Consider the following 19,842-nt stretch of genomic DNA (forward strand, 5'->3'; position numbering starts at 1 on the left):
AAAGAAAGAAAGAAAGAAAGAAAGAAAGAAAGAAAGAAAGAAAGAAAACTAGGGAGAGAAGAGAAAAAGAGAGAGAGGAAGGAGGGAGGGATAGAGAGGGAGAAATAAAGGAGAAGAAATAAGACAAACCAGCCACAGAAGTTCACGTGGTGGGTATTCACTTGAGGCTGCAGTGTTCACCCTCCCAGTAGGGGACATATTCTCTTTCATCCAGGAACCATCAGATGGAATCAAGTTAATGCTAGCATTGAGATATGTTCTGGAAAGTCTTGTTTTGTTTCAGTAAGGAACAAATCAGAGAGGGAGACAAACCATGAGAGACTGTGGACTCTGGGAAACAAACTGAGGGTTACAGAAGAGGAGCGGTGGGGGATGGGGTAACCGGGTGATGGGTATTAAGGAGGGCACTTGTGATGAGCACTGGGTGTTATACGCAACTAATGAATCCTTGAACACTACATCAAAAACTAATGATGTACCGTATGTTGGTTAACTTAATAATAAAGAAAAACAGATTCACTTTAAAACAAAAGTGCATCACCTCCAGGACCAGATTAACACAATGGTTGTCATTCTAACCACACAATCAAAATAAAAAAACCAAAGCAGGCTGTCAATATGTGGTCCTTTTGTTCCAATAAGCTTTGGCTCCATCTATCCTTAATCTTTTCTTGTGAGACCTTCCGTAAAATGCATATTTGATGTTTACTTGTATGTACTCCACTAGACACCAGACCCAAGTACAAGCGTGAGCTCCGCTGCTCTGTTTCCTGAGGGTGTCACCTGTGAGGGTCACTCCCACCAGGGGCATATGCAGCTGCCACCTCATCCACATTGCTTTCAAGATGAAGTAAACCCTCATTTAAAGAAGACAAAAATTAAATAAATAGGTGGATGCTTATTTTGCTATGGAGAGTCCCATTGGTATCTCCTCAACAAGCCCTCCTATGAACATCAACTTCTTGCTCACATAAATGGAACAAAGAAGCAAGTTACATAGTGAGAGCTGTTCAGAGCAGAAGCTGGCAGGCAATATATCACATTTTAAATGGAATGGTTTTTGTTCTTTCTAGAGTTTCCACAGAGGAAACCTGGAAGAAACCAGAAGGATCATTCCATCTACTCCTCCCACTCTGTGTTTCCAGTGTTAGAGAGACATCCACCTTGTACCACTTATGAGCTCTGTGCTCTTGGGCTAATTTCACCTCACTGAGCCTCACTTTATGGCACGGCGGTAATGTTAAACCCAGCAACAACCAGAGCTGCAGAAGTTATCGAGTGCTTACTATGCTCAACACCTCACACCAGGAGCTCTCATGCGTCGCCTCCTTTAAATTTCACAACCCTGGGAGTACTGCCCATATTTCATGGATGCAGAGCTGTGATCCACATGATCAAGGACCCTTGTAGTAGGGCTGAGCTGGGATCTGCACCCAAGGCCAACTCCTCCAGAGCCAAGTGAAATAAGTCAGCCAGAGAAAGACAAATACCAAACCATCTCACTTATATGTGGAATCTGAAAAACAAAACACTGAACTCATAGATACAGAGAACAGACTGGTGGTTGCCAGGGACAGGTTGCCATGGGGGTGGGGGGTGGGAAATGAGTGAAGATGGTCAAAAGGTACAAACTTCCAGTTATAACATAAATAGGTTCTGAAGATGTAATTCACAGCATGGTGACTATGTTAACAATAGTGTATTGTGGATTTAAAAGTGGCCAGGAGAATGGATCTTAAAAGTTCTCATCCCAAGAAAAAATTGTAACCATATAAGGTCACCATTTTACAATATATACATCCATAAGTCATCACATTGTATACCTCAAACTAATACAATGTTATATGTCAATTACATCTCAATAAAACAGGGAAAAATATACTTTGAGAGTTTTTAAGGCCCAGAACCATTTCAAACCTCCTTCAAAACAGCACTTTTGTTACTTAAATGTGCAGTATTGGCTAAAATCAGGGAATGGGAATCCAAACTGCCTGTTCTCAGTCTGGCTCCCTCTGCTTAGCTGTGCAACCTCAGGCACACATCTCTACCACTCAGTTCTCTCTCTTCTTATCTAGATGTCAGGAGCAAGATGCCAGTTGAAAGCCAAGCCTAATGCTTTGCTTTGTTTTCTCTTTCCAGTCTTTCTGTAGCTAAGGGGGTAGAGGAGGTGGTAATAAAGATAACTATTTTTTTTATATCCTTATCATTCAGAAATTCAGCAACATGATCAGGTACCTATTAGAAAGAAATGAAGCATGTTTGTCATCCCTTTAAAACTCCAGCCGATCATTTCACTGCTTGCCAGGAGGAAAAAATTGAAAACAAACAAACAAACTTGTCATCTGTGAAATAATATTTCACAGAGTAGAAATCAAGGATTTAAAGAAATCCACCACCTAAGGCTTTTCTCTCTAAGATGAACTGATCATTCTTCAGTAAAAACTAAAAATAAATCACAAAAGTGGAAGTTTTATTTTCTTGCTGTTTTTGCTCAATTTAGCTTGGCATCACCTTAAGACTATGTCCTCAGTTATCAAAGGATGTTTTTTGTAGGCTTCCTGTAAACATTAGTTGCCCATTAGCAGCCCAAACTGGCAGCAGCTCATTTCGGTCAAGAGGACATCTTACTAGTTGGACCACTGAGCCCACACACTGCCTGCTCCCCCAGCAGGGACACTCTTGATTTGCAACAGTTGAAAATCCAGCTGTGCACAGCTGGATATCCAGTGGGGCCACCAGAGTTCAGCACAAATCTCTTTAGTTGATGGCTGCGTGGGAAGCTCTTTTCTCTCTATACTGGCCTCTCAGCTAAGCACCCTCCTCAGGTCATCTCATTCAAATCTCAGCACCATGCTGAGAAACAGGAATCCTTACCTCCATTGTGTAAATCAGGAGTGGAAGCCCAGGTGTGTCCAGGCATCAGGTCACACAGATTCAGAGCATGGTCTCTGATTCCTGAGTGCATCCTCTTAAACATCACTTATGAAAAACAATAAAAGCCAGTAAAACTCTGACTCATGGATTTGACTACCCAAAGTCTTGAGTATTTGAGAATAACTTCTCAGGTCCATGACATTTTACTATCTGTAATTTTGAATAAATGCACATTTGAATAATAAACCTAACAAGAGTAGTTTGTGGGAGCAAACTGTGTCCAGGCACCAGTCTGCATTCAAGCATAGAGCCTGCAGTCTAAAAATCAGCCAGAGAAACTACAGAAAGCACCTGTAATGTGGGACCATCCCCAGGGCTGATGTGCAAGGGTGCCTCAGAATCTGCATTTTTATTGGCTTCTCCACGTTATTCTAATATCTGTATCCACATTCAATTGTATTGCTTTTTTACGAAGTACTAACTCTCAGTAGGAGTCACATATATTTTTCAGTTATATTCAGTTGTATTTTTTTTTTTAAGATTTTGTTTTATTCGACAAAGACACAGCGAGAGGGAACACAAGCAGGGGGAGTGGGAGAGGGAGAAGCAGGCTTCCCACGGAGTGGGGAGTCCGATGTGGGGCTCGATCCCAGAACCCTGGGATCATGACCTGAGCTGAAGGCAGACGCTTAACGACTGAGCCACCCCTCAGTTGTATTTTATATTGGAAATGCTATGCCTTTAGTAGTTTCAGGAATTCATTGTACTTTCTTGTGTGCAGAATTTAATGGGAAAGATTGCTAAGTACATGGCATAAAAAGATTGCTAAGTATATGACATATATGTCATTAAGAAGTTCAGAGAGATCTTAACTAGGACCTTATGATCTGAATATGACCAGAACTTGTCGCTCTTGAGTGCTGGAGTCTTGGTTTACAGCTGCTTACCCAGCACTTTGGGGAGTGCTTACACATAACAGTCACTCAATAAGTATTTGTATAAGTGAATGAATAATCATTTATCACTGATGTATTATGTAACTGAAAAAGGAACAATCACCTCCAGAAAGATGTGGCTGGAATGTATGTGTGTGGTCAGATGGCTTTGTGTATATATGATAGTGCATTATCATAGAACAAATAGAATTAGCAATTCATTCAGACAAAAATCATGAAATCTGTGTTTCTGGCCCTAACCTCTGCCTGATCCTTTCAGTGGCCACACATTTGTAACATTGCCTTCGTTATTTGTTGTATGCCCAGCTATTTGTATTAGGATATGTCTGTTACACAAATCCAGACCCAAGTGTGATTCTAGGTAAGACTTCTAGTAAATAGGGTGTATGTTGGCAAGAGGACTGTCTTCTTTTTCCCTCCCTGATGAATAAAATCTAGAATGAAGGGCTCTGGGGATTTGGAATGGGGCATCATGGTTATGCTGATTTTAGACTCCCCACAAAAACACCCCCCCCCAAATTGCCCACATGATATATGAGCAGCTCTCAGTGGCTGTCAGTGCACAGGACTAGAGAATAAAAGCAGCTTTTAACAAACCATCCCTCCTACCAGGTGCCTGCTTGCAATGTCTCCATCCCGAAATGTTGGAAGATTTGATGGTGAGATATGAAGGAATTTATTGAATTCTGGCCCTTCAACTCTTTAGGCCCTTACTGCCCTCCTCCCTCTCATGAAGGCTGAAATTGGGGCCTTGTAAGCAGAGTCAGTGCAATCTAGCAGCTAAAAGTAACATCTGATGTGAGAGAGGAATTTCCAACCTTGCTATGGACTGAATATGTCCCCTGCCCCCAAGTTCATACATTGAAGCTCTAATGCCCAATGTCGATGTGGGAAGCAAAAGCAAAAGAAAAATTAAATTCCCAGGGCACCTGGTTGGCTCAGTTGGATAAGCATTCAACTCTTAGTTTTGGCTCACGTCATGATCTCAAGGGTCCTGGGATGGAGCCCTGCACTGGGCTCTGCACTCAGCAGGTAGTCAGCCTAAGATTCTTTCCCTCTGTCTCTCGTCCCCCCCCCAATAAATAAATAAATCTTAAAAAAAAGAAAAATTAAATTTCTTTACTACCTATAGCCCACTGACAAGCCCTTGAAACAGGCAGAATGACATTCCTTTAGGAACTCAGCTGCCTTGATTTAATACTTTGCTAAGGACAAAGGCAATCTTAGCCCAACCCCCAGGATCCTGTGAATCTACTTTAACATATAAAAATTACTTTGGAAATTTCCTTTATCTCTACCCCCCAAGATATATGTTAGCAATCATCCCCCAAGCATATGACCTACCGATACACATCTGAAGGGACTCATGACTAGGGTTTTATTAGACAGTAATAAATGACATTTTTATAACAATAGCTAGCCCCCTCAAGGTCCTGGAAACCTTGCTTCCAAAATTCCTTAGAGATTTATGCTACCCCTAACTCCCTCCCAACTTGAAAGTATATAATCAGACACCCCTCACGACCCCAGGGCAACAGCTCTTTCTGCCCACGGGTCCGGTCCCCATGCTTTAATAAAACCACTTTTTGCACTGAAGACATCTCAAGAATTTTTTCTTGACCATCAGCTCTGAACCCCACCACTTCAAACCATTTCAAATATAACTATATTTGGAGAGAAGGCCTTTATGGAAGTAATTAAGGCTAAAATGAGGTCATAAGCATGGGGCTCCAGTGAGATAGGATTAGTGTCCTTATTTGAGTCTCTGCCATGTGAAGACACAGAAAGAAGACTGCTATCTGCAAGACAGGAAAGGAGGTCCTACCAGGATCTTGGACTTCCCAGCCTCCAGAACTGTGAGATGATAAATTTCTGCTGTTTAAGTAACCCAGACTATGGTATTTTGTTATTGTAGTCTGAGAAGACTAAAACAAACCTTAAAATACTAAACCAAAACAATTTTGTGCATTTGGTTGGTCAGTCCAAATCTCGAGCCCTAACTAAATATTAGAGAATTTTCAGAGGCCATAAGGTCTCTGAAGGCCATATGCTAACAGTGACAGCATTAGTGTTAGTCAGTGGGTTTGGAGCCAGGGAGAATGAAGGAAGAAATAGAAGAACAAGGAAAAAAAATAGAGTTGTTGGTGGTGGTGTTTTCCGATAATCTCTAGAACTGACCCTGCTTGAACCCTTGCAAGAATGTGCATGTGCAGAGTATAGGTTTACCTTAGAAATGGGATCTAAGTTGGGGTGAAGATAATAGGGTAAATGATGATGTGGTTGGAGCCCTGTGTTGAGCTTGAGGGTATGAAAGGAGTCAGGGTTGGCTAACAGAAATGGGTTGATCAATGGATCTCGCTTGAGAAGGTGAATGCAAGCTACAGTACAGGAAAGTCTAGTACTTTACCAGAGGGGCACTGGGCCACCTGAGGATGGAAATGCATTTGAAAGCAACTGTCACAAAGTGATCTGGGAGAATATTACAGCTGCTATCTTGTTCAGTGTCTTTTTTTTTTTTAAGATTTTATTTATTTATTTGAGACAGAGAGAATGAGAGACAGAGAGCATGAGAGGGAGGAAGGTCAGAGGGAGAAGCAGACTCCCCGCCGAGCAGGGAGCCCGATGCGGGACTCGATCCCGGGACTCCAGGATCATGACCTGAGCCGAAGGCAGTCGCTTAACCAACTGAGCCACCCAGGCGCCCTTGTTCAGTGTCTTTTTGTTTTTTGTTTTTCCACTCAGGCCATTTGCCTGTCTGTTCTCAGTTGCTGTTGAAAGGTATAAATCTACTCAGTCTTCTAAACTAACAGTTCCCACACCTTTACTTAGATATTAATAAGTTTCTTCAGAAAGAGTGTGGTGGTCATGCCCAATTTATCGCTATCACCCCTAGGTGCCAGCTAACATCTTCGTGAACTCTCTGTGACATGAAGATGAAGCACACTGAGCCCAATGTTTCCCGGGGAAAGCCAAGGATCCAAGGATGTTCCAGCAGGCAGTCTATCAGCAAGCACAATGCACTCAGAGGTAGAACTGCTCTGACTCCTCAGAGCTGCCTTCAGTTACATCTAAAAGGTGATGAACTTACTGTGCCAGCAGAGAACAATTTGGTAAGAGAGATTACAAAGAGAGGCGCTGTTTTGAGTCATACCAGGCTGAAGAGAGAACTGCTCCCCTTCCCCACCTTGCATCATTACGTTATTTCTTTTTCCAAGCACCCTGTGCTTCTTCTGACCTCCACATACCGTGGCCTTTGACGTTCATGCCATGAAAGAATAAGGAACAGGTGGCAACAAATAGGGAATCAAACTTTTGAAGACACAAGATAAATGGGTTCCTGACCCAGGAATAGAACCCTAGGGTGTTGTATTTCTTTGTATTCTGGAAAGAGGTGAATTCTGAACATTTTCAAACTGGAAATTGCTCACTTGGGTAGTTCTTGATTAAAGTTTTCATACTATAGCTGAGGAGAAAAAGATAAATTTCTTGGGAGTCAGACTAAGCATCAAACCATGAGGATTTCATCACAAAAATCAGAGGAATTTGTTATGCAAAGAAGTTAGTAGACCGAAAATAAGTGATTACAAAAGTGGTGGCACCATTATCAACAAAAATGGAAAAAGCACAATGCCTTTTTTTGAATGTGACTAATGCATTATTATCTTGGACACAGACAATGAATGCATAGTGACACTGCATTGCAGGGGGCATGGGACAATGCATGGGACATTGTTGCAAGCTGCTCTTAGAGGGAAGACTGACAACACTGCTTTTCTAGATTGCTAAATTGGACATGTTTCAAAATGGCAAATCGTGGCACTTCATTGATGATACTATTTTCATTTACAAAATAAGTAGTATTTTTTATTCTGGCATTGATTTGTATTTCTGAAGAGGAATTTCACAATTTCTAACATTTAGGCTTGTATGAGTTGTGGTTTTTAACCAAGAGTAAGTATTAACTGAGTCAATAATACTCATAATCTCTGTTGGAGCATCTATGAGATGCCTTACATCATTTTCCATGGTTTGGTTAAGCTAGTCTTCTTGGCAGCCCTGCAAAGTTTTTAGAAAGAGATTGAAATGTGGGACGTCTGGGTAGCTCAGTTGGTTAAGCATCTGCCTTCAGCTCAGGTCATGATCCCAGGGTCCTGGGATCAAGTCCCACATCGGGCTCCATGCTCAGCGTGGAGCTTGTGTGCTCTCTCTCTCTGGCAAATTAATTAATTAATTAATTAAATTTTAAAAAAGAGATTGAAATGCACTGAAGCAGTTAAGGAGTGTCCCTCTGCTTAATGAACCACAGAAATGAGACACACCCAGGTAGGTGTGACACAAGCCAAACTGATGTAGGAACCAAAGGCAAAAGAAAAATTATTAGAATTCCTTACTACTTGCAGCCCATTGACAGGTCCTTAAAACAGGCAGAGTGACATTCCCCTAGTGTGACATTCCCTAGGGACTCAACTGCTTGGACGTTGACACTTTGCTAAGGGCAAAAAGCAATCTTAGCCTGCCCTCCCACCCCCACCAGGATCCTGTAAGTCTACTTTAACATACAAAAATTCCTTTGGAAACTTCCTTTATCTCTACCCCTCCTCCAAAGATACATGTTGGCAATCATCCCCTAAGTGTATGACCCACCGATATACATCTGAAGGGTCTCACTGAGTAAGGGACAGGTGAGGCTAGGTAGGGAGAGATAGATGCGGGCTACTTGATCAGGCTCACAGAAATGCTGAGATGTAATGAAACCAGAGATAAGGGAACAAACCAGATCATCCTGCCCTGGGTGTCAGAGGTGGGGATCTTTTATGACAGTCACTTGCGACCAACAAAGAATGAGCAGACCCCAAAGAAGATGTGAGCCATTAAAAATTTTATCACTGGGGGGCGCCTGGGTGGCTCAGTCAGTTGGGCGGCTGCCTTCGGCTCAGGTCATGATCTCAGGGTCCTAGGATCGAGCCCCACATCCGGCTCCCTGCTCCGCGGGAAGCCTGCTTCTCCCTCTCCCACTCCCCCTCCTTGTGTTCCCTCTCTCGCTGTATCTCTCTCTGTCAAATAAATAAATAAAATATTAAAAAAAAAATTTTTATCACTGGTCCTTACTCTAACCAAGACATCACGAGAATGTTAAGGCCACAAGCTCCCTGGTCAGTTCTAAATAAAAGACTGTCAGTGGAGGCCCACGTTGGCAACCCTGTTGGGACCCCTCTCACTCCTGAGAGCTTTTTCTGTATCCTTGTTTTATAAAACTCTATCACTTTACTCTCTCTCCTTTGTCTGCGAGATTCATTCTCTGACTCCGTGAGACAAGAACCTCACTTTCCCACTTCAAAACCACCAACTCTTCCACACAATATCCATTAATCCAAGAGTCATAACTTGAGCATTGTCACTGATGCTCTTTGTGGCTTTATTTAAAATCAGGCATTGAATTCAGCATTTGAATCCCAGAATTTTCCAGGCTCTCCTTCCAGTGGAAAAGCACACAGTGGTACATGACATATTGGGACTGGACACTCCCAACTCTTTCAGCTCTCTGCCATGCAAGTTCTCAGACTTGTACTCTCTGGGCACCACTTCTGGGAAGCCTTTCTGACTTTTCAAGCAGAGGCAATCACTAGTGTTAAAACAATTAAACAGATAGGCTATTAGACTGGTGGCTCTAATGCCTTGGTAGCCTATGTAAGCAAACCAAAACCTAAGCCAGAGTCAAGTCCTATAAATGCATTGGTATTCCAGAAAATGAAATTTAAGGGATGCTTGGGTGGCTCAGTTGGTTAAGCATCCACCTTCGGCTCAGGTCGTGCTCCCAGGGTCCTGGAATCAAGTCCCACAGCAGGCTCCCTGCTCAGTGGGGAGCCTGCTTCTCCCTCTGCCTGCTGCTCCCCCTATTTGTGTGCTCACTCTCTCTGTCTCTCTGACAAATAAATAAATAAATAAAATCTTTAAAAAAAAAAAGAAAATGAAATTTAAGAACAAGGAAACATAGTCAACTAGGCTTTCCCAAATAAGGAAACTAATTAAGCTATAACTAATCAAATCATTTCCTTGTTGTGCTTCCATGTCTGCTCCTTAAAAGCTTTGCTCCTATGATGAGGGAACAGAAGGCAAGCTGAGGACAAAGCAGAAGCTGACACCCCTCAACCCCCCCCATGGGATATATGTGAAATTCCTCAGGCACTCTTGGCTGCCCTAAAGGAAAAACAAATAGTTAACTTACAGAGATCACAATCCTACAAGACATGAGTCTCCCTCAGTTTACAGATGTTTTAGCAATCTACAAGAACCAAAGCATTCCTATCATCAATGATTTAGCTTCCAGAAGGAAATGTAGATAAAATTAAACGCCCTTATAACCTGCAGCCCATTGACAGATACTTGAAGCGGGCAGAGTGTATTCCTCCAGGAAGACCTCAACTATCTTCATGTTAATGACTTGCTAGAGGGAAAAACAACCTTAACTTGACAATGGCAAGGCCTCAGGTATCTTGTAGGTCCTCTTTTGCATATGGAAGTTCTTTTGAAACCTTTTTCCTTACCTCTCCCAACCCCATAGTATATAATCAGCCACCCCTCACAACCCCCATACAGCTTTCCAAAACCACATCACCTTGTTCCTGTCACCGGGGCACTCTTAAGCACTACTGGGTGGCACTGCCTGACTCGAATTGATGTTTGAGCAAATAAAGTTAAAATTTTAACGTGCCTCAATTTAACTTTTAACACTGGAAATAAACCACAAATGTTTAAAGTAACAATAAAACTATTCTTAGTATAAAGATCTCTTGTTCTTTTAGCCATAGTTCCTCATACTTTATAACTGCTGAACTCATCATGTTCTGTTATGATGATTTCCTAACACTCTTGTCTGCTTCGGCGGCATAACTAGCATGACCTGGGATGACACCAGGCTATGCAGTAAACACTAGTTCATAAATAAGTTGTTAAAGAATAAATATTATTACCTTTCTTAAGCTCACAGTAGTTTTTTTGGTGCTAATAAGTGCTAGAGCCCGGTTACAATCATTCTATAGCTGTGTTTCTTGGGATTGAACTGTTAAAATATAAGTGTAAAATGGTGGGTGGTCAAGTTAGCTGGGGGATGCTGACTGCTGGCTCTTTCTTTAAGAAATTCGTTATTATATGCATTGCTATTATATGTATGTGTATTGCATTAGCATACCAAAGAGTGTGATGATCTCTTAAAAGAAAAAAAGGAACAGATTTTCACTACGTTGTATTCCTGGAACTAATGCAACACTGTGTGTCAATACATTTTAATAAATTTTTTTTGTAAAGAAACAAGTTTAATTTTACTTAGGAGACAAATTTAAGCTACAGAATGTCTTTTTTGCTTGTTTATTATTATTTTTTCAGCATTTCTATTTACACAGGCCAAAATAAGTTTCCCTAATACCAGCTTTGTGCTTCAAGTCTTTTTTTTTTTTTTAAGCTCCAAGCCTTTTTAATGCAAGGTTGCTAAGAGCTACTCTCTAAGCCTTTTTTTTGGTTTGCCCCAGACCTGCTGCTCCAAGCCATTCTGCTGGGTGGCTCTGCAGGTGTGCTTAAGAGGAAGGGACAATGGCTCTTTTCTTTCATTGTAACCAGCAGTTAGAGGTGAACTAGAAATGTTTAAAGCAACAACTGAACTATTCTTAGCACAAAGGTCAGGATGCATTGTGAGGGAAAGAGAATAAAGGCATCCCTTCTTTAGGACAATCCTGAGGGATGCTGAACCACCAGGGGCCCATTTGCCTTGCTTTCTGGCATTTGTTTTGTTTTATCTTCTCCACTGAGAACATGTCTGTAATGTCTCCATGAGAGGCATATGTCTAGGCTATGTCTAATTATATACTAATTTTAATTTTTTTTAAAGGTTTTATTTATTTATCTGAGAGAATGGGAGACAGAGAGCATGAGAGGGGGAGGGTCAGAGGGAGAAGCAGACTCCCTGCTGAGCAGGGAGCCCGATGTGGGACTCCATCCAGGGACTCCAGGATCATGACCTGAGCCGAAGGCAGTCGCTTAACCAACTGAGCCACCCAGGTGCCCCTAATTTTTTTTTTTTAGATTTTATTTATTTATTCATGAGAGACACAGAGAGAGAGAGAGAGGCAGAGGGAGAAGCAGGCTCCCAAGGAGCACAGAGCCCGATGCAGGACTCGATCCCAGGACCCTGGGATCATGACCTGAGCCGAAGGCAGACGCTTAACCATCTGAGCCACCCAGGCGCCCTATACTAATTTTAATTTAAAACATTATTGGGCCGTGGAATCAGAGTGTCTGCATCGTTTCTGGATTTCCCTAAATTCCCAGTGCAAAACAAACAGATCAGTGGGGATAGTATATGGAAAACTCATGGATAATATCTTTGAAAGAAACAGACAAGTGTCAGGGAATAGCCTGAGCCCTAAAACACTGGTGGTGGCCACACAGGTAGCTGGGGTTAGTGTGGGGTGTTGGGGTCATGGCTGATGCAAGAGATACCTGAGGTCCCACAGACTCCCACCAGGTTCCATCCTTCCAAAAAGAGGATTTGGCCCCTGATAGAAACCAGGTCCATGTGTCAGCAAATGATGGTGAAACCAGAAGTCAGTGCAGACCCCAAACTGTAGGTAAGTGCAGAAAGTGTGCCTGGCAGAGGGGCTGATGGATTGCACAGCATCAGGGAGCTCTGCGATGGTCACAAACACTAGATGGTTGCAAAAGCAGGTGTCCCGTGAGTAGGGCAGAAGCCCTGGGCAAGGAAAGACAAAGTGCCCCTGGGGTGGGGTGAGAGGGATGCAAAGAAAGCAGATCCCAGAGAGATGGACAAACATCAAAATCCACTATCCCCAGGGAAAGGCCTGGTGGAAGACTGACAAATGTGGGGCTAACCCTTGGTCCCAACTGCTTTCTTTAAACACTATGTACTTCCTAGCTCTGAACCATAGAAGGTTCTAGAAACTGTGACCTCCAAATAATAGCAAAGCCCACCCATAGGTGCCTGATGTTATTTTCTAAAAGCCATTCCCTACCGAATCGGGGCAGAACTCCGGAGAGGGATAATTGATTCCAGGGCTTGAGAAAGAAATGTGAAAAGAGATTCTGGGACGTCCTGAGGAGAGTCATGTCAAAAGTCACAGAAGCCAACTTCTGGGGGCTTCCATTCACCAAAGATAGGAATACGTGAGAATCAAAAGATAACCATTGTAACTGACTGAAATGTACTGAATATATAAGAAGGCTGAGTTTATAATGATATTTAACAAGGTGCCAGGGTGAGGAGGGAAAGAAGAGAGACAGAGGAAAGGAAAGGAAAGAGAACGAGGGGGCAAGGGGAGTGGGAGGAGAGAGAGAAGAACAGTCACTGGGCGACACTGGAGAGAACTGGAGCACCGCTCTCTCTGCAAACTGGCAACTGGAGGGAAAGATCTCCGCATTTATCCTCCATTTCCTATACAGTAGTCTTTCCAGGTAACCAAATAGCTCTAATTGAGGAGGGAAAGTAGTTTTGCACCAGAAACTCTAGTTATTAAAAGTGGAAGAGATGGCACCTGATGTGATGCAGTATTTGCAATTCAGAGAAGGGGGGCAATAGAACAAGTTAAATGGCTCAGTGAGAAAGAAAACAGCCAAATGTCTTCAGCAAATCAGCATGAGATAGGGAAACTGAAGGGCTCCATAAAAATTTGCTTTTTCTCCTTTTCCTGCCTCAATTCTTGCTAGGACCTGCACTTCCACCCCACTTGACATATGCCTTGTAATGCAAATAGCATATGTCCTCCTTGTAAGGGACAAGGAGTTAATGATTTCTCTAGAACAGATAACACCTAAGGAAGGACCAGATGAGAATGACTGAATAAAGCGATCATATGTGTATTCCAGATCACCAGAGCTAGACATCTCATTGCCAAGACCCCTGGCTCCAAAGAATAACACCCGGGCCCTCATCTTTGTTCTAACTGGTTCCTGGATGCCTGAGAGGACATGGACACCAGACCACTGTCCTCAGTAAAAACCCCTAGACTCCAAAGACGAGACTCTCTCCTTTCCTTTCTGAGTCTCCCAGACTCTGTCGGTATCTGCACTCCCTCTGTATCTTCAATAAACTCTGCTTTCACCTCCTGCTGGCTCTGTTTGATTTCCATCCTGTGCGTAAGGGACTCTGTTGGCTGGTCCTGTGGGTCCCCATCTGGGTCCTCTGACCTGACTTGCTGGCATCACATGCTATGGAAAACAAGTGGATCGAGGTTCTGCTGGAGAACAAAGGACATTCAACAGACATATGGGTATTTCCAAGTGTGGACAATGGAGTCTGATGCTGCTTTAAGCCAGGCAGCCACACAAATACGTTTGAATGTGGACTGGGTATTACATACAGGATGTCAGAGAAGTACCAGGAATTTTGTTGGTAGTATAATAGCATTGTTGTTAGGTGTTAAAAGTCCATATTTTTGCTAAAAAAAATATGGACTTGTGTCTTACAGTCTTTGGAGCAAGAAATTCTATTCAGAATTTCCACATTAGGTGTCCACCCCTCCCCCTGCCCCCTAACCGTCTCCCTTTCTCATAAAACCATACCAACCATATCCAGATGGCTTGGAATTGCTAGCCAAAGGAGCAGACATAATGGGTATTTGCGTTTGGGTTATCTTCTGAACACCGCTAGAATGCAGACAATTCCCTGCTGAACTGCTAATGGGACCCTAAGTGCATACAACATTTCCCTACATCAGTAAAGAGAATCACATCCAGAACATTTTGAAATGAAGTAGGTAGTTAAAATGCAACAAGAAGAAAGCCCTGACATATCAATTTTAGAGCTAGCAAATGATTATAGACTTTTAGAATGGTGCATTATATGCCTCTGTCACAAGAAATGAGTCTAACTGTTTGATGGAGTGTTGCTCTCCTAATACGGGAGTGAGGCTTGCAAGCAGAAAGAGCATTTCTCTAGGTGCATTCACACATGGATGAGTGAAATTCAGGCCACCCAGATGATGATGGGGTACAAACTGTTGCTGGCAATCTGACAGCCCTCATCTGATAGAGTGGCTGGATGCCTTGCGCAGTATTCCCAGACTCACCAGTTAATTCTGGGATGACAGTTTGCACAAGAGGAATGAGACCATGATTTCCAGGTACAGAGACCTGAACTAGGAGGCTGTCTGTGGACTAGAGGCCCTTCTCTGAAGGTCTGAGTAGCATGGAAATCCCTGGATCCCTGGAGGGGGAGTAGGTGCCTGCCCAGTAATGACTGGGATTAAACTGAGTGATGGGGCTTGCAGTCATACTTAACCTGACTAAAAAGGATTCAGTGAACTTTTCTGGCTCACAGAGGTTAGGGGTTGCAGGTGCAGCCTTCTCTATGTGGTAACTAAATAAGGTGGCACTACGGAAGTCCCTGTCCAGCGCCACCTGTCCTGTGGAAACCTGGAGCTAAAGGACAGAGAAGATCCCGTGGAAGTAGTGACAAAAGTGTCAGAGGGGAGTTCAACACACAAAAGTACAGGATAGTGACTTGTCTCAAGTTACACAAGTCATGGCTCTGAGCCAATGGGTGTCAAAGGAGGAAAGGGGAGTGAAGGTCAGTGTGGAACCCAGCACTGACAATCCCCAGAGAAATTTTACAGCCAGGAAAGCCATCATCCTGAGAACTAAAGATCTTCCGGGATTTCACAGGGGCAACAACTCCATGCATTCGGGGAAGTTTCACCTCTCAGCACCAACACTATATAAGAAATGTTGTGCCAGGTGGCGAGACAGGGAAATATTTTCTCTCCCTCTATCTCTTCCTCTTCCTCTCTCTCTTTTCTCTCTGCCTTTCTCTTGTTCTCCCTATACTTCACACACACACACACACACACACACACACACACACACACACAATTTGGGGATAAAGGCAATGGCATGGCAGGTACTTCTGGGCAAGTCTACCAGGAATAATGATTCAATAGGAACATTTATATGCAACACTATTCCTTTATTTCTAGCTGTTACATTGGGCCAAGTGAAAGAAAAATAATTTTTATTTAATATTAAAAGAAATCATTACTTAAAGTGAATGGGTTTCATGATTTAAGATTGATGTAGAATCTCAAAGCTATAATCTATTTCTTAATTTAGGCCGTGGATTCTAAAATACTGGTGTTTCATCTGCCTTACCAAATTATGGACTATAATTTTAGGAGAAACTTTTGATGATCTGGCTCTAACATCGAACCCACCCAACCCACTGCTGAGCAGTGTAATCTGTGCTTCTATGCCCTGAGACACTAGGCCTCTCTTCCTATCCTTCCCTTGTCACTCCAGCACCAGACCATGCCCAGCTCTTTCTTTTTTGTCACCCGCCCTGGTGAAGTCTGAGTCAGCTACAGAGCGAGAGCTAAAAGCCCAATCTGGAAGGGACAGTCTTGAAAGTAGTAATTATATATTTTCAATTTGAAAACTGCTTGAGTTGAGAGATTCAAAATCTATTTGGGGAATGCATAAATAATATACTGATAATTGGCACATTTTTTACATCAGCCTTCCTATTTTAAACACTCATTTAAAACAACTGGCAAAAAAAATGCTAACAAAATAAAAATGAAATCTTATTTCTTTCACACATCTTATTTGTCACATTCTTTACATGATTCCACTGCCATGATTTCAAAATAATCAAGCGCGCTAATACTGCTAGTGAAAAATGGATGTATTAGGTAATTAATTTGAGTATTTGGTCCATTTACATTTGATGTGATTATTGGTATGTTTCTGTTTGCCTTCCATCTTGTTATTAGTTCTCTATTTGTTCTATCTGTTCTTTATTCCTTATATTTCTTTTATGTCTTCTTTTGCATCAACTAAGGATTTTTTCATATTTTACTGTATCTCCTTTATTTGTTTTTAAGCTACACCTCTTCGTGTTTTTTTAAATTTGTGGCTCTATGGTTTACAATATGCATCTTTTAATTTATCAGTGTCTATTATAAACTAGTATTATATTATTTACATATCATATTATATTAGAAACTAAAAGAGTATATGCTTTCAATTACTCTCTCCTGTCCTTTGTGTTATTATTGTCACATGTTATTTCCATATATATTAAACTTAATTCTACATTGTTATTACTTGTTCTTTAAATGGTCAATTGTCTTTTGAAGAAATTAAGAAATAAGTGTTTTAAATTTGCTTGTATATTTACATTTATCTGAGCTCTTCAATCCTTCAGTGGACAACTTCCATTTGGTATAATTTTCCTTCAGCATGAAAAAATTCTTTTCATGTTTCTTGTAGTTCATCCCTGCTGGTGATGAATTCTCTCACTCATTAATCATATAATATCTTACTCTCACCTTCATTTTTAGAAGATATTTTCCTTAGATCTAGAATTTTTTTTCTAGATCTTAGGACTCTATAAGAGGTTAGTATAATAATGTTCATAGTTGCTTAATTTGTAATAGCCCAAAACTGGGGACAACTAAAATTTCTCTCAGTAAGTACACAGGGAAGCTGCGGTACATCCATACTATGGAATATCACTCAGCAGTAAAAAGGAATAAACTAGTTATTCACTCTACAACTTAGATGGTACTTAAGGACACTGTGCTGAGTGAAAAAGAAAAAAAAAAGCCAATCTCATAAGGTCACATACTGTGTGATTCCATTTATATAACATGCCCCCAAGGAAGAAAAGTGTAGAAATGGAAAACAGAGTAGCAGTTGTTGGGGTTAGAAATTCAGGATGTGACCATAAAAAGGCAGTAGGAGAGAGATCTTTGTGGTGAGGGAACAGGGTGATGGAAATGTTTTGTATCTTCATTGAGGTTGTGGGTACAGAAATATACACATGTGATAAAATGGCATTAAACTATATCCATCCACACACTATAGCAATGCCAATCAAATGGTTTTGACACTGTAGTTATATAAGATGCAACCTTTCGGGAAAACTGGGTGAGGGGTACACAGGACTTCTCTACACTAGTGTTGCATTTTCCTGTAATTATTTAAAATAAAATATTTATCTAATAAATGCAAATAAAATAAATGTATTTTATTTTAAATAATTATTTATTTGAATATATTTTATAGTTATTACAAAATGAAAAGTTAAAAAATTCATGAAAAACCCACAAAAGTGTTGCTGTCCTGATAACTTTGAAGTTATCTACGACAGCTTTAAAATTCATGAAAAATCTGCAGTCTATCATATAACACATCATATTTGTTTTAATATAAACTGATGTTTTAGATTACTTATGTTAGAAGTACATGAAAGCCTTATTTTCTGCTCTTCCAGCCATACTTCAATATCCCCCAGTCTGAGGAAGTTTAGACTCAGCCACCATTGGGTTGAAGCTGGTCTCTGCCATTCTCAATCTTGTACTCCCCAAATAATAATCTTTGTAAACAACAGTTTTCTTATCTGAAAAATAGGGGCAAAAATTGTGTTTGAAGGGTCACTGTCAGATTTGGAGATGATAAACACAGCACCTATGATAGCTTCTGACATCCAGTAGGGCTCACATGTTGTAAGTACATACTCCTAAAGTAGGTGCACCATAGCTATGCATGTGTAATGTATTTTTTTAATCATATGCAAACTCACATAAAGTCACCTATTTAACAAAAAACATTGTTTTCAGGGTAAAATATCTTTTTTCTACTCTTCCGAAAATGAAATTTACTAATCAGAGAGGGGGGAAAAAAACCCTCAAGAATCACAGAGAAGAGTAAAAAAGATTATGAATTCACTTTTTTTAAGAGACATGAAAATCCTCTTTAATGTATAAAACATTTAAAATAATATTCAAATTTATATATTAAGAATTAAAAACAAGAGGGGAGGGGAGGTAAAAAAATAAGTAGGGAAGAAAGAGTTAAAGATGTTCTCAGAAATGAAAAGAGTTTCCAAGAGAAAATTAAGAACAAGAGTGGAAAGACCTATGGAAGAAAGGAGAGGGAATGGGAGAGATGAGGTGGAAGCACACAGTAAAATAATAGGGATAAAGAGGAATTATTAGACCTTGAGAAAATTCTAAAATCTTAAGCAAATGTCATTGTCACAGTGTCTCCCTTGAGACAATTGTCCTAGAAGATTTTAACTTGCCTTATTACTCTTTGAAATTCCCAGTAAGCTCTCTCACCATTTTTTATGGTTCTTCACCTATTTTCTGAAAGATAGCAGAGGATCCACTGAGTAGGAGAGTGATCATAAGGGAAAAAGATGTTCTCTAGTCTCCAATAGTAAACCAAGGAATATCACACACATGGAGTGAAAGTAAAAATCCAGAATACTGCTATCCTTGATTAAATCCCAGCCTTGGAAATAGCTGAAAGAATTACCTGCCTCTAGCTAGTCATTGGATTTCCACTTTCCTGAGTTTAACGCTATTTCAAATGCTATCTATACCTTTTCTATCAAAAGGAATAATTTTGGAATTAGAAAAGGTAGAATGTTAAGAAGAATGATGATGATGACAAGACTGATGATGACTGACAAATATCATTTATTGGGTGTTTACTGCACACCAACTCCACCAGGGACATTATGCATTGTGTCTTATTTAATTACTATTTATTGTAATATATTAACAATTAACATTTATTGAGAGCCAAGTAAGTATGAGCATGCTGCTTTATTTACATGCATTATTTCATTGACCCTTACACTTTCATATGAGAAAAGTGAAGTAGAGAGGAGTCAAGTGCCTTGCTCACATTCATTTAAATAGAAAGTGACAGTGCTGTGTTCCAGTTCATCTTTCTTTGACCATTTTCAGGACTCCATTTATTCAGTAATTCTTTAACTGTTTACAAGGCATTGAGTTAAAAGGATGTGGTAACTGGCCTCTTGTAACTAACTGTAGGTAGCTTTCTTTTGGTCATAGAGCCAACAGGTGGCTTAGCTGAGCCTCAAACCCAGGTCTGTCTAACTGCAAAACCTTGTTCTTTATCCTTATGACCAACCATCTCATCATTGAGGTAACTGAGGCTCACTGGAGTTAAGTTATAGTACTTGAAATAACGAACA

The 19,842-nt window shown here is 40.9% G+C and overlaps 1 protein-coding gene across 1 annotated transcript in view; it reads right to left on the minus strand.

The window, feature by feature from the left end:
* The window catches only part of GABRG3 (gamma-aminobutyric acid type A receptor subunit gamma3), a 756,122-nt gene that overhangs the window by 490,123 nt on the left and 246,157 nt on the right, over positions 1-19,842 (minus strand). The window lies entirely within an intron of this gene.

Source organism: Neomonachus schauinslandi, chromosome 9, assembly GCF_002201575.2.
Source record: "Neomonachus schauinslandi chromosome 9, ASM220157v2, whole genome shotgun sequence".
Lineage (NCBI taxonomy): Eukaryota > Metazoa > Chordata > Mammalia > Carnivora > Phocidae > Neomonachus > Neomonachus schauinslandi.